Here is a 14,954-nt window from a genome sequence, read left to right on the forward strand (position 1 = left end):
GGGCCTATGGTGCTGTTTATGAACTGGAAACAAAATAGTTCAAAGCCATTTCTTGGGGCTGAATTTTCCTTAATTTGTTATTTTATAAAGGTTTTATTTATAGCTTGTTATTTCATGAAGATTTTATTATTGTTTTATATTAGATTATATTGTTCAACAACATCTGAATTATCAGATTCATATTTTATTTAGTTTTTTCACATTCATGCTCTGATTAAAAAAAAACAAATCAGTCGTTACTCACCAGTTATCCTGTACTTTTTACTCCTACTCAAGTAATTATTTGGAGGACTACCTCTTACGTTTATGTGAGTCATATTATTCTAAAGTAACAGTACTCTTACTTGAGTACAGTTTTTGGCTACTCGACTCACCATTGATCACCTCCACACAACTCCAAACATCATCGACACTACAGTATATCAGTTCACAATCAATATTTATCAATATACAGTAAGAACTCTAAATAAAATGCATCAAGCTCACCAGAGATGCCGATGTCGATGTGGCAGACCTCCTTTCCCTCTGTGTAAGATAACCGTTCCACTCATACATAATCCTGTGAAAGTGCCCAAAAACAGAAAAATGCCCACAACACCCAGACGATTGGTGAAGCTGCAGTTATATAATATAAAATCTGATTGGTAAAGAAAATAAACAATTTCAATATGTGTGTGTAGTCAATGCCAGCACTCATTATTCTGAAGGCATTGGGCTAATAACATTAGCTTGGCTAAAATATGAATGGACAGAAAACCCCGCAACCAATTGGAAACCGTGCATCCAAGACACACAATATGAAATGAAGGCAAAAGACTGTTGGATATAAAGGATTACCATTTCATGTAAGTTGTAAATGCAGGTCCATGCTTCGGAAAGTGTTTGGGCCAGGAGCAAAGGCCTTGAAGGCACTAATTGCACACCACTGACTCATCAAGACTTAAAGCGGAAGTCAAGAATATGTTCCCAGCAGGCCCACTAGTTGAAATATGGCATTCTGATTAATTTTGCGTTTGTGGAATATATCTTAATCAGCAAAATGCACCCATTTTTAGCCATCTGTGGGGGCGGCCATTTTGTCTTTTGTCACCTGAAAATGACATCACAACTGCTCACAACGACCAATCACGGCTGACCTGTTTTCTGAATCTGAGCCGTAATTGGTCGTTGTACAATTTTGTAAATTTTTTGGTATAATTTATTGCACTCCTTCGTTGTACAGTGTGCATATTCACACAACAAATCACCTTCACAAAGTGCTCACGCTGAAGAAGAAAAAACTGCAACACTGTCATGCAGTGTGAATGGGGGTACAGATAGCAGCACATCAATGATAGTCCCAGTCTGGATCTCCTCATCGGCCACCACTGGACCAGAGACCCTGGCATATGCATTAATGGATACTCAAAGTAGTAAAACCTTTGTTGACCAGGAGGTGTGCAGTAAGCTGCAAGCAGCAGGAGAGCCAGTAAAACTCAAACTTTCCACCATGTTGGGAAAGGATTCAACTAGCCATAAAAAGTATCAAAGTCAGTGGACTTCAAATCAGAGGCTATTCTTCAGAGACCATCATCAGCCTACCCCCTGGCTATTCCAGGGACTTCATTCCACTCGAACAAGCACACATTCCTACCTGTACAACTGCTAACAAGTGGAATCACCTTGCAGCCATAGCCCATGAAATGCCTCCATTAATGGATTATGGGGTTGGATTATTGATTGGCTACGACTGCTCCACAGCACTAGCACCATGCCAAGTTATTACAGGAGAAGACAGTGAGCCTTTCGCTATAAAAACTGACTTGGGCTGGAGTATCATCGAGAGTGTATGCCAGAGTGCAAACTCAGAGGATGTGACAGGACTGTGCAACCGCATATCCATCAGAGAGCTGCCTCCTGTAACACCAGCTGCCGTGATTAGGGCACTAGAGTCTGGTTTTGCAGACAGCAACCCAGGAGAAAAGAACGCATCTCAGGAAGACATTAAATTTCTCCAGATCTTAATGGTCGCATCCGGAGAAATTAATGCAATCACTTTGAGATTTGCCCTTCAAAGCGCGACCATGTCTCCCAGACAACAAGAAGATTGCATTGGTCCGACTGAAGCACCTGAAAAACAAGTTTGACAGGAATCCTAAATTTAAGCATGATTATGTGGATTTCATAGAAGGTGTTTTCAAGAATGGTGAGGCGGAGGCGGCAGATAGCAAGCCAGAGCTAGGAAATGTGTGGTATATCCCACATCAGGGGGTCTATCACCCCAGGAAGCCGGAAAAGATCAGAGTAGTTTTCGATTGCTCCGCTAAGTATCAAGGCACTGCATTAAACGATCATCTTCTCACCGGACCTGATCTTACCAATAGACTGAGTGGCGTGCTTTGTCGGTTTCGTAAACACCCTATTGCTGTGATGTGTGACGTTGAAAAAATGTTCCACGGATTCCATGTCAGCAAGGAGGATCGAGACTACCTTCGGTTCTTGTGGTGGGAAGGTGGAGCCACAGACTCTGAGCCAAAAGAGAGTTCACCTTTTTGGAGCATCGTCATCTCCGGGGTGTGCAAATTATGGCATGAAGTATCTTGCGAAGCAACATGAGAAATAATAATTGAGCTGCATCACTTCTCAGATGCCAGCAGTCAAGGCTATGGTCAGTGCTCATATGTCAGACTTTTGAGTGAAGACGAAGTACATTGTACCCTCATAATGGGCAAAGCAAGGGTAGCACCCACAAAGATTGTGACAATACCAAGACTTGAGTTAACTGCTGCAATGATCTCTGCTGCTCTGAGCAATATGTTGAAAGAGGAGTTCGATCTCAAAGTGGAAGAAGAGAAGTTTGGACAGACTCGCAAGTTGTCCTGTGTTAATAATGATGCTCGAAGGTTCCATGTCTTTGTAGCAATTAGAGTCCAAAGAATCCGCAAGATAACCGCAACAGTGGCATTATTTCGAGACAAGGGAGAACCCTGCCGACCATGCCTCAAGAGGCCTCAAGAGTATCAGAGCTTATCAGCTCAAAGTGGTTCAAAGGACCTAAATTCCTATGGGAAAGAGAGCTCAATATCAAAAGAGAGGCATCGGAGCTGATGGTAGGAGACCCGGAGATCAGCGCAGTATAGGCGCTGAACACACTGGCTGGAAAGCAAGACAGTTTTTTAAACCGACTGTTGCGATTCTCAAAATGGACGACTGCTGTGAACGTTGTTGCACGTATCCATTGGTTGTCTGAGAGGTCTTAGAAGGCAGAACCTCTCAATGTAGAAGAGAGAAGGAGAGATTCACTTAAGCTCGTTAAAGTCGTGCAACAAAGATCTTTCAAAGAGGAGCTTCTCATCGTGAGTCAGGAATCTGGAAAGCTTCCATATAATCACCCACTTTACCAACTCGATCCAGAGCTCCATGATGGTGTACTTAGAGTCGGAGAACGAAAGCATCTGCACCTTTTGATGTCAGACACCCAATAATCCTACCTCCAGATGGTGACGTGACACGCCTCATTCTCGGTTACTGCCATGAGAAAACTCAGCATCAAGGAAGAGGGCAAACCCTGAATGAAGTTAGAGCCAACGGATACTGGATTCTTGGGGGACGCAGGGCAGTTGCTAAGTACATAAGGCAGTGCGTTATCTGCAGAAGAGCTCGAAGACCCACAGACCAGCGAAGAATGGCAGATTTTCCAACAGATCGCATTGAGCCTGCACCACCATTCTTATTTTGTGGTATGGATTGTTTTGGTCCCTTTTACACCAAACAGGGCCGCAAAGAACAAAAGCGGTATGGTCTGCTTTTTACATGTCTCTGCTCTAGAGCAGTACACATCGATATGTTGGAAGGCATGACGACTGATGCGTTCAATAATGCCTTAAGATGCTTCATTGCCATCCGAGGTACAGTGAGACAAATAAGATCAGATCATGGATCCAACATTGTTGGTGGAAGGAATGAACTGCATCGAGCCCTAAAGGAACTAGATAACGAAAGAGTGGCAAAATTCTTGACAGAGTGACAGTGTAACTTCTGTATGAACGTTCCAGATGCGAGTCATGTTGGAGGTGTCTGGGAGGGGCAGACGTACAGTCAGGAGTGTGTTGAGTTCAGTCCTATCACAGAGCGCAGGAAGACTGGATGATGCCTCTCTCAGGACTTTCTTTTATGAAGCCATGTCCATTGTTAATAGCCGCCTTCTGACCGTTGACAGTATCAATAATCCCACAAGCCTCGGACCCTTGACACCAAATCATCTGCTTACGATGAAGTCCTCTGTGCCACAGCCCCCACCTAGCAGATGGAGGCGGGTGCAGTATTTGTAAGAGCCGTTTTGGTGCAGATGGAGGAAAGAGTATCTAGCGGGGATTATTCTCAGGCAGAAGTGGCACACGCCACAACGAAATGTGCAAATCGACGACATAGTCATCATTCAAGGAGATGCTCCTCGTAATGAGTGGAAGCTTGCAAGGGTGGTGGACGGGTGTAAGGATGAGGATGGATTTGTGCGCAAAACTACTGTACAGTTAGGTGATCGGAGATCAGGTGCAGGAAGTGAACGCCTTAACAAGCCATTAGTTGTTAAACGTCCCATCCAGAAGTTAGTCGCTTTAATAGAAAGCACTCAGAATCCCTGTGTCTCAAAATAGATTAGTATTTTGTCATACCAGTGAATTCACCGTAAATTTATTTATCCTACTTGAAATCATTTGTACGTGGATAAATCTAAGGGTAATTTGGTGGGAGTGTAAATGATTGCATAAGTCTGCCCAAAAAGAAAAGATATTATTATATTGAATTTGATTCAAATATATCAGTTTAATTTGGTTCGCCCCTGACCAATAAGATTCAATAAGGAAGCGGCGACGAGGAAACAAGACGAATGGTAAACGAGACGAGCAAGAGTGGAGCGATTAAGGCAGAGACACGATCGCCAAGTAATACACGAAGAATTTTAGCTACCACTGGTTAAGGGCGCACACGGTAAACAGAATACCTGTTTTAAAGAGTTTAACTTTCGTATTTGTTCGTCTTGACACTGATTATTAACATTGCATTGTGTACTTGAAATGCCTTTGAGATGTCGCAATGAGTTGTGTATTGAATGTGGCAACAATACCTTGACTACATTGGACTATTTAAGAACTATTCTATATATTAGGAAGTAATTAAATGTTACTTGAATGTTGTATAGTTTATTGTGAAGAATATGAATTCATACGTTTCATTTCATTCTATTTTTTAGTTTTCACGGTGATCATTGACTGTATTTCAACTGAAAAGAAGCGAGTCCACTGATAGTGTAGTGGTACACACGCCCGAGTTGTGTGCGGGCAGCGTGGGATCGATTCCCGCTCAGTGACGGTGTCTGTGTGTGCCCTGCGACTGGCTGGCGACCAGTTCGGGGTGTAGTCTGCCTTCGCCCGTTGACGGCTTGGATAGGCTCCAGCAACTCCCCGCGACCCTGTATGGGATAAGCGGTTTGGAAGATGACATGACATGACAGTACGAAGCATGGATGATTGACCAGGAAATAGCTACACACGGTACCCTACTTCATAATCTGAAACCCCATCATGGTGCCTGAGGCCGTATGGTAACCCCCCAAGGACCATATGAGTGAGAGAGTCTGTTTTAAAAACAGTTCACCTTTGATGGGACATTGTGACCTCTGACATTCCAGAGGTGGGCATTCCGTCAGAGTGACGGACAGGTCCATCAGACCGTCAACGATGGATACCCGTTTTGCTGACGACTGACGATAGACGGGACAGCTTTCAAAATAGACTGACAAACGTCAGAAGTCGGTTTTCATCCGTCAATGTGACCGTCACTAAGCGTGTCCATCAGTGACGATCCGTCAGTCCGTCACCGATGGACCGTTAGTCCGTCACTGACGGACGCCAGTTTTTCTGATGTCTTTTTGGGGGACTGACTAACGGACTTTAATGACGGTCCGACTAACGGATTGACGATTACAATTCCGTTTGTTAGAAAAAAAGACGGAATGACGAACGGATACCCTGGCCGCTGACGGATGATGATTAACGGACTAGCAAAATTTGACAAAATGCCCACCCACTGAAGAATATTGTAGAAGTGATCATTTAAAAATGTAAACACTGGGGGGTATTTATAGATATTAAGTGTTGTATATTGATTTATTGTTTTCCTATATTTTTTAATTAGTTAATTGTAATAAAATTAATTGTGAGAACTCATTAACATGTTCAGTGTCTTCACACACTTGAACATTGTTAATAATATCATGTTAATATGTAATTTGATCAAATTTTTTATTTCAAACTTGTAGGCATTTGCATTAATTAGTAGCCAATGCATAGCTCTCCGTTTCTAAAGGTTTGGTGACCCCTGCAATAGAAACTGACCTGGGACTTGTTTTGGCTCCTGATCCCAAGTTTGGCAAAGACAAGGTATTCCCTTTACACGTGCTACTGTATTTTGGCAATAGGAACACACAGCCAACAATAATCATGAGAACCATTTTCCTTGTCTTTAATCTAATGGCATCGCAGTCAGGGTTGTTTAGAGTGCACGAGGAAGCTCACATTCAGGAAGTAAATTGGATCAAAGTACACGCAGCTGCTTAAGCACTTATTTGCCTCGGGTAAGCCGAGTCCAAATCAACCAACATTGTTGCGGAGAGGTGACACGCTTTGGGACAGGAAAAGGAATTGGGGGCTGATAGTACACCAGCTCCATGTGTCATGCAAAGGCCGCTGGCTAACGGCCAGCCTGTTGAAGAACAATTGAACATGGAACTTTGGAATACTTATGTGTTGTGGAAACATAATTACTTCTTGCGGGAGAACGTAGTGCGTTCACAACAAGTACAAGCACATCCTTTGGAATAAGCACAAACACACAAATGACGGGATTCAAAGAAAGGATGCGAGTGAGTCAACAGAACAGGAATTGTAAAAATACATTATATGTTAAGAACAATTGGAAACTCTAAATAAACACTCACCTGTGTTTGTTTTTCCTTCTGGAAACATGCTGCATACAAAAGCATTGTATTACACTGATTAGCCACGAGCATCTAATCATCCATCCACCGGTTTTCTATACCACTTACTGTATCCTGTTCAGGGACATGGTGAGTTGGAGCCAATCCCAACTGATTTCAGCCGAAAAGCAGACGACACCCTGCATGGTTTGCCAGTCAGTCGCAGGGCACAGACAACCATTTGCTCTCACATTCACAATGTCGCTCAGTGCGTTATTGAATCCGTCCCACACTGCCTGCACCAATGTTAGGCCAATCTAATTTATGCTGGTGGAAGTAAAAAGCATTTGTCCTTTTCTCAAATTCTTATTTTGTTGTAATAATTTGCCCACTATAACGTTTGAGATCATCAAACCAAAGTAAATATCCGACAAAGGTAACATACAGTGCAGTTTTAAGTCGTGACTACCCGGATGAGAGACTGTGCTCTTGGGGTCACTTTTGTCGACTGACTGCTCACCACTGTTCCATGTTTTCTCCATTTGTGGATAAGGGCTCTCACCCTGGTTCACGGGAGTACTAAAGCTTTAGGAAAGGCCTTTTAACTCTTTCCAGACTGATATATGTCAGTCACTTTATTTTTCATTGTTCTTGAATTTCTTTGGAGTGTGTCATTTTGTTGCAGCTTTTTCAGACCTTTTGACCAACTTCATTTTGTTAGACAGGTTATATTTAAATGATTTTTGTTTAACAGGTCTGGGGGTAACCACGCTTGGGTGTGGCCATTGAAAATGAGCTCAACTTTCCAAATAATTAGCCAGAGTTAACTCATGATTACACAAGGGGGACATGCTTTTTCACACAGGGCGAGGCTATACAGCTTCAAATATTTTTTTCCCTTAATCAATAAAATCACCATTTAAAATTGCATTTTGTGTTTACTATTTACTATTTACATATTATGGCTAATATTTAGATTTCTGGTAATGAATAAAATGTATGTTGTAATATAAATTAGTGCTGTCAAGAGATTAAAAAAAGAGAGATTAATTAATTTATTATCTGTAATTAATTGATCTAATTAATCTATTTTTAATCTCACTTACAAATTGCTGAGAAAAGCCCCAAAGCCCCCCATTGTCCGTATGTATAGCCCCTTTTCCACAGCAGGAACCTTTGGAGGAACCTTTCACTTTACCCTGGTAAAGTGGTTCCACCTTTTGTTTCCACCCGAAAAATTTACCAGGGTAATGAAATGGCCCTGGGCCATTAGTGTGGCCATTTCATCCCCGCAAGCGGCCAGGGCCATTATGGCCCAGAAGGAATTCTTTGCGGGGGCGGGCTACGCTGACGAACGCAGATTGGTCAGTCGGTAGTTCCGGTAACTGCTAACTGTGCCGTTGCAGTGTTTGCTCGTCCAATATTTCAAATGTTAAGGAAAAGTGAATGAATATCTAGACGGACGAATATGTGCAGGCTCTTGTGAGCATTTTCGGGGGACAAAAACATCCAACCCAACTTTGAATCAGCAACAGGGAGCGACTAGTATGTAGCTAATTATTACTGCCGAGCAAGGCGAGTTTAAACTGTTCGCATGGCAAAACAAGTCCGTGGAAGATGTAAAGTTAAAACAAGATGAATAAAAACGCACACGGATCACAACAGCCCGAGTGGAAATGACCGTCGAGTGAGCAAATTGTACGATCAACTAGACGCCATGGGTTGGACACGCGTTCTTGGACACCGGAGCGATGGATTCTGCTGTGGCGCTACTGACGAAGGAAAACACGAAATACTCAGTAATACTTGGAATATTTAGATTTTTAGCAGAAACACAAATTGTGTGAGTGCATGTGCACTGAAAATGGTTAGCTGTTCAAAGTCTCCCCACTGAAGTATTCATAAAACGGGATAGTGGATTTACCGTATTTACAGAAAGTATAGATTCGTTTTATTAGCCACTGTAATATTCAGTTTGAACATACAGGGAAAAAATGTGCATAAATAATGAAGCATTGCATTTGGAATAACTTCCACCTCAAATAAATGTTAAAAAGACAACTGTTAAAAATAGAATGCAAACGTAGGGCTTAAATTACAGTCCCACATAATCTATTAGTGAACTCTGGCCTTTTTTGGGCATGTATTTTGATTTCTAGCTGTTCTGGATGGACATTTTGAGAGTTTCAAGTGAGGAAATCATGAGCCGTCATCATCCGCTACACAGAAGTGCAGTGTCTCCTGCGACTCAAGCATCGCCAATCCTGGTAAATTTCATTTTACAATAATTTGTAGGGCACTTAAATTATTTACTGTTACTCATTTTGCTTTTGTATGTCACCATGTAAGCGGAAAAGGAGACCAATCAACTCTTCCCGGATCCTGGATGTGCTGCGCTGCTGTTTCTAAGGCATGAAGGTAAAATACCTGTTGTAACTCACAGAAATACTTTGTGGTTTTATTTAGTTTGTCACCCGTTGCAGCAATTATCAGTAGCACTTTTTAGTTACTTATAGCAATAACAGGCTGATGCCAAAGGCAAGGAAGGCTCTGCCTCCTCAACATCGCTTCCACCTTTATGAACTCAAGTACAGTACTCATGAAAAAAAGAAAATATTGCACGTTAATAAAAAACTGCTCCTGAATAAATATATCTAAAGAAAACCAACTGTTGAACATAAAATGCAAATGTCTGCATAAATCACTGACTTTTATCCACTAATACTAAACTATGACATTTTTCTGCACATTTTTGATTTGCAGCTGTTGCACATGCTAAAGAAGTTTCCAATGCAGGGACAAGTGTGAGCTCTCCATCAGGCTACCAAGAAGCATCCCTCATCCAGCGTTTTCCCATGTCAGTAAGATGTTTCACTTACAGAAACTTGTAGGACAATTCCGTTATTAAATTTGCGTTTCTATCATGTCAATAGGAAAGCGCGTAGGGGATGGGACCTTGGATTCAATCGCAGAAATGGAAATGCAAGCCAGGAGTTCACTGTGGCAGAAAATGACATGTGGCAACCAGACACTTTTCCAAGTTGCGAACTATGCCGAGTTGGTCCAGGTGTTAAGACTAGAAAATTCAGCCCGGCTTCTGGTTGTGTGTATTTTGTCTTTTAATGTGCACAAATAAAAAGTTGCGATGTATAATTTTTTTTCCCAAAACATACTTCACGCTACTCCATAAGAGCTGTTAATGAAGCCATGTATTTATTTCATTTATTTAACTTTTACTTATCCAGGTAACAGTATTTGCAATGCTCACCAGGCTACAGACAGCAAGGCTACAGACAGCAAATCAAAACATGGCAAAATAAACAAATACATATACTCGTATAAAAACAACATGATATATGACCAAGCTATATCTTACGTACATATTAATTTCAATGACAGGCTACAAATAGGTTCAGCTTTTATGTGTATTAGGGAAACTCTTTTTCATAAAAAAAAAATATATATATATATATATATATATATATATATATACACACACACTGGTACATAAATATGTCTGTAAATCACTGCCTCAAAGACTGTTTGCATCTTGGATGACATTGCAAATGAGAATAGTTTTCAACTGCTTTATCGAGATAGATTAAATTAAAAGGGAAGTTTACATAAGCATTAAGCAACAATACTTTCACTCTGATTTCATGTTGACACACTTTAACATTGATTGTATATTTTAAAGTTAACCAATATTAAATTTATGTTATTAATATGCTTTCTTTAAAGGTAACTTAATTATTCTCTACCTGCAATGATGTTGATGTAGGGTGTCAGTAATGAGTAGGGAAGTAACACAACACCTCCCACTGATGTGTCATCAGTCTCATTTGCATAATTTACCAAGAACTATTTAACACTGTGGAGACGCTAACAACCGGGGCCACAGGAACCTTTGTTACCAGGAACTTATATCACCAGGAACAAAAAGTTCCTGGGCTGGTTGGTGGAGAAGGGGCTAAAGTATCTGTATTTACGGTGGATATTAGCATCTTCGTTGCTATCATTAGCCATGGCTTTAATCACGGCTGGTTAATTTGCATTTATGTGGTAGGCTTGAACTGCTTCTTTGCTAAGCAAAGTCCTTCTTACAAAGAAGGCATATCACTCTGCCTTTATCAATAGTGCTGTCAGGGCGGTTTTTTTTTTTTTTTTTTTTTAATTTACCATTCATTTTCTCTCTTCTCCTGAATTTGCCCTCCCATCTATATTAGGAGCCTATCAGGTTATGCCAAACACAATGACAGCCAATCAGAGTCCACTTCCGGGTGTGACACTGGCCAAGACCCACGCATCAAAATGGATCTCATCGTCATACAGAAACAGTAAAATTAGATTAACGCGATTAAAAAAAATAAAGCCTAAACTGTGACTGTAATTAATTGCAATTATTGCACTATTTTGATACCATTAATGTATATATAATATAAAATAAACAAAATAAAAAATAATACAAATAAAATAATACACATTTTAATCCAAATATCTGATAACATTCACTGTGTTATTATGCCTTTCCAGTTTTATAGAAAGTAACAAATTAGAGAGCAACTTTTGGTTAGCAGGTTTCCTAAACAAATATGAACCCAAATACACTGTCGAAGATTGGTACACAATGCAGTATGAATTTCATACGGGTAAATGTTTTTTCTGTGGTTGTGTGAGAGGGCAGTTCCACAGCGCCCCCTACAGATAAGCCAAGCTTGCACCAGTATGTAATTATCATAAGCAAACACAGGCCAGTATGAGCACAAAGCCCTTGAAATCTGTTCTGTTTAGAGTGGAGCCTGTAGTGTAAACTGACTGTGGTCTAAAAGGATATGGTTTGATAGAATCCGAGGTTAAACTTTGGTCACCTGTTCTACGTGGACAGAAGAGGAAAGTTCAAGGATTTGGATGAGTTGGCCTAACGTGGCATGAAACAGGAAATAGTCATTCATTGATTTTGTGTGTGTGTCCACAAAGATCAATTTTATTTTTCCTTTGTTTGGCGACTACAATGCAGCAGGCAGGATGTGTTTGCTACAAGCGAGGGCCAAATGGAGCTATAAATCAAGTGTTGGAGCAGAAACACACAATGTCATCCCCCCACAGGACACATAGACTGTACTGTAGAGCATTTCACATCAAATCCTCCTACAAACGGTTTTCACACTAGAAACAGCCCAAACTTATCTTGCAAACCACATGATGATAAAGTATCATAGGAAAGCGGAATGTTTTAAGTCAAATGTGTAGACCTTTCTCATACATAGAGCGTATTGCATCATTGGAGCTTTTCTGTGGATCAAAATTGTGGGGCACCAAGCACTTACGGTAAATAACGTGGAACACTTGACGCAAGGCAAAGGTCAATGTGAACAATGAAATTGAAAATCACTTCACACCAAAGAAATTGCACCAAAAACTTTTCTAATGGGATGGAGAATTTAAACGCATGTTTTTATATTTCTGTACATGAAATACCATGTAAAATATCAACTGAAATGACCAATTCAGTTGGAGGCTGTGCCAACAATTAAGTTTGAAAACCAAAAACATGATGTTACGAGCTGTTTCACGCCAAGGAAATTACGTTTAGGTCCAGAGGCACCTTAACAATTGACCTTGTATTGATTATAGAATAGATATTAGAAAATAAAAACATGGCATCTTTTGGATTTGGAGGGGCACTGTCCTCCTTGCATCTAAAGTTGAGCATACACTACGACTCTCATTCTACGATTAGTCATACTAGTGATTTTTTAACTACAAGAGTTGATATTGTCCCTGACTGAAAAATGCATTAGATAACCGATTCGCACAGCACCCTTTTTAATGCGCAAATTTGGATGGTCCGTCTGACTTTGCACATGCATTGTATGCTCTTGGGTGTCAACTGACACCTTGTTAATTGTATCGAACCTGTGCCGTCTGGCTGTGAAGTTTGCTCTCCAAAGTGACGTCTCAAGCAGATTTCCAGTGTGGGCCTATTTAAGATTCATAGAAAAGTCCATCCAGCCACAATCAATATCTCCTTGAGATTTAAGTCATGTTACGTGTCCTCTTCACAGACCTGATTTAAAACATCAGCACAAAGTATTTTTAATTTTATTGCCTGCCGCAGATGAAAATTAATGACGCTGACACCCACAATTAACAATGAAAAATGCAAATTCTTGTAACTTCTTGAGCAGTAATATTGTTGCTTTAGCCCAGATTCAAGGTGCTCCTCAATACTGAAGAAAACATAAAAAGGCACCTTACTTGCGATGGGAAACAAAAACACTGCTAGCAAAAATCCACTGCTCATTTGGGAATTTGTCACCATGCATAATTAAGCAAATTTGTTTGAATTTAAGTGTGACTTTTTTCAGTGCGCTCTTAGCGAATGCAAAGCCCAAAGATCAATTGCTGCCAAATAAAGCTTGTTTGAAAGCGTAAGCATTCAAAACAGTCACTCTGCCCTCCTTGTAATCTTTAGGATTTGGGCCCGATCAACTTTTTATGAGACAAAGGCTGAAAATTGCGTCATTACAGTAAAACTTAATTTTCTTCATCTGTACAGGTTTATTTTTCACATCATTAGTATTTCTTTCCTGTGGTTATTCCTTTGTGTCAAGAACCCATAGTGTATATGTGAGGCTGAACGCTAATCTATTTTTAGCCTTGTTTGGCAGAAAGCCTTTGCGCCGAGAGGCGGAAGTTTGCCCTCCGCACCATCGACCATGCAATCACAAAGTAATAGCGTTCGTGTAGTTTAAAAAAACAGGTTGTGTTGCATATTTTCACTTTTATGCATTTGGCAATAAAAATAATAATTGTAAAATAAGGCAATGTTATTTTAGGAGGAGAAAGAACATCTTCTACTTCCAGGTCAAAGCTTTTCTGTCACGATCACGTGCCCAGAATTCCAAAACCCCAAAGCAGAGCCAAACAAACTTATGAACAAATACAAAGCTTTATTAAACCAAGGGAGCACGCAGACGTGAGCAAGGAGGAATAAATTCAAACAAAGGACCACATCAGCATAAGGCTGACGCGATTACATGAAAAGCCAGTGGATGGGCGGAGAAAGCTAGACGCCGGAAGAACAAACTCTAAACGGAAATGTATGTAACACAAGTGCAGCAAAAGATTAACAAAGGAACTCAGCCCAACTGGGAGAAAGACAGATGAGTGCAATAAACAAGTCAAAAGGAAAGCCAGAAACTAAACTAGATTGGTTTGGAAACAAAAGAAAACAAACCTAATCTAGAATGACCAAAACCGGAATTACTTACGTGTGACAAAGCTAAACGACGTATTGCGTGGCTGTGGAAATGAGCACGTGATCAACAAAGGGAGAACAGACCAACAGCAACAATATTCCGGCGACTAGCTTCCACTTCTCCAGCACCTTATATACCCAAATGATTGTCATGCCAAACAGGTGTGCACTGGAGGCTCCGTCCAGCCACAGAACATGACATTTTCAGTGTTTTTGTTGGGGGGGTTTTTCCCTCGCCAGTAGGGGCGTGGAAAAAAAACGATTTGCTAATGTATTGCGATTTTTATAAATATAATGTCGATTTTTGAAGTAGAGGCAGTCACAGTAGCAGAAGCGGAATGATTCAAATCCTACACACACAGCATGGCCAGCAGATTAACAACCCCTCCACAGTACAAAGATGAAGTTTGGAAGTATTTTGGCTTCCAACTTAAAGGAGGTAAAAACGAGCTCTACAAGGATATATTTTTACTTATTGTTGTGCATTGTCAGTTACTAAGGATACTTTATCCGTTATTTTCTTACTTACAGTGGTTACAATGCTGTCAATATATTGCAATGGTTACTTGATTTTATAATGGTAGTGTGTAGGGTTGCCAACTTTCTCACTCCTAAATAAGGGACAGGTGCACGGTGCCACGGTGGTGTGAGCATGATGTATGAATTTTTGATTTTTTTCCCCCAATTTTCATGTTAATGCTGAAACCACATTCACGTAAAAATAAGAAAAAATGAAAA

The 14,954-nt window shown here is 40.6% G+C and overlaps 1 long non-coding RNA gene across 2 annotated transcripts in view; it reads left to right on the plus strand.

The window, feature by feature from the left end:
* The window catches only part of LOC147136075 (uncharacterized), a 28,507-nt gene extending 18,417 nt beyond the window's left edge, over positions 1–10,090 (plus strand). For both annotated transcript variants that reach the window (XR_015089616.1, XR_015089615.1), the window contains exons 3-6: positions 9,115–9,222; positions 9,305–9,373; positions 9,719–9,812; positions 9,889–10,090. This is a non-coding gene — a long non-coding RNA (uncharacterized LOC147136075). The remainder of the gene's footprint in view (positions 1–9,114; positions 9,223–9,304; positions 9,374–9,718; positions 9,813–9,888) is intronic.
* Positions 10,091–14,954: the final 4,864 nt, after the last annotated feature.

This window comes from Filicampus tigris, chromosome 14 (assembly GCF_054856515.1).
Source record: "Filicampus tigris isolate MCC_2025a chromosome 14, RoL_Ftig_1.0, whole genome shotgun sequence".
Lineage (NCBI taxonomy): Eukaryota > Metazoa > Chordata > Actinopteri > Syngnathiformes > Syngnathidae > Filicampus > Filicampus tigris.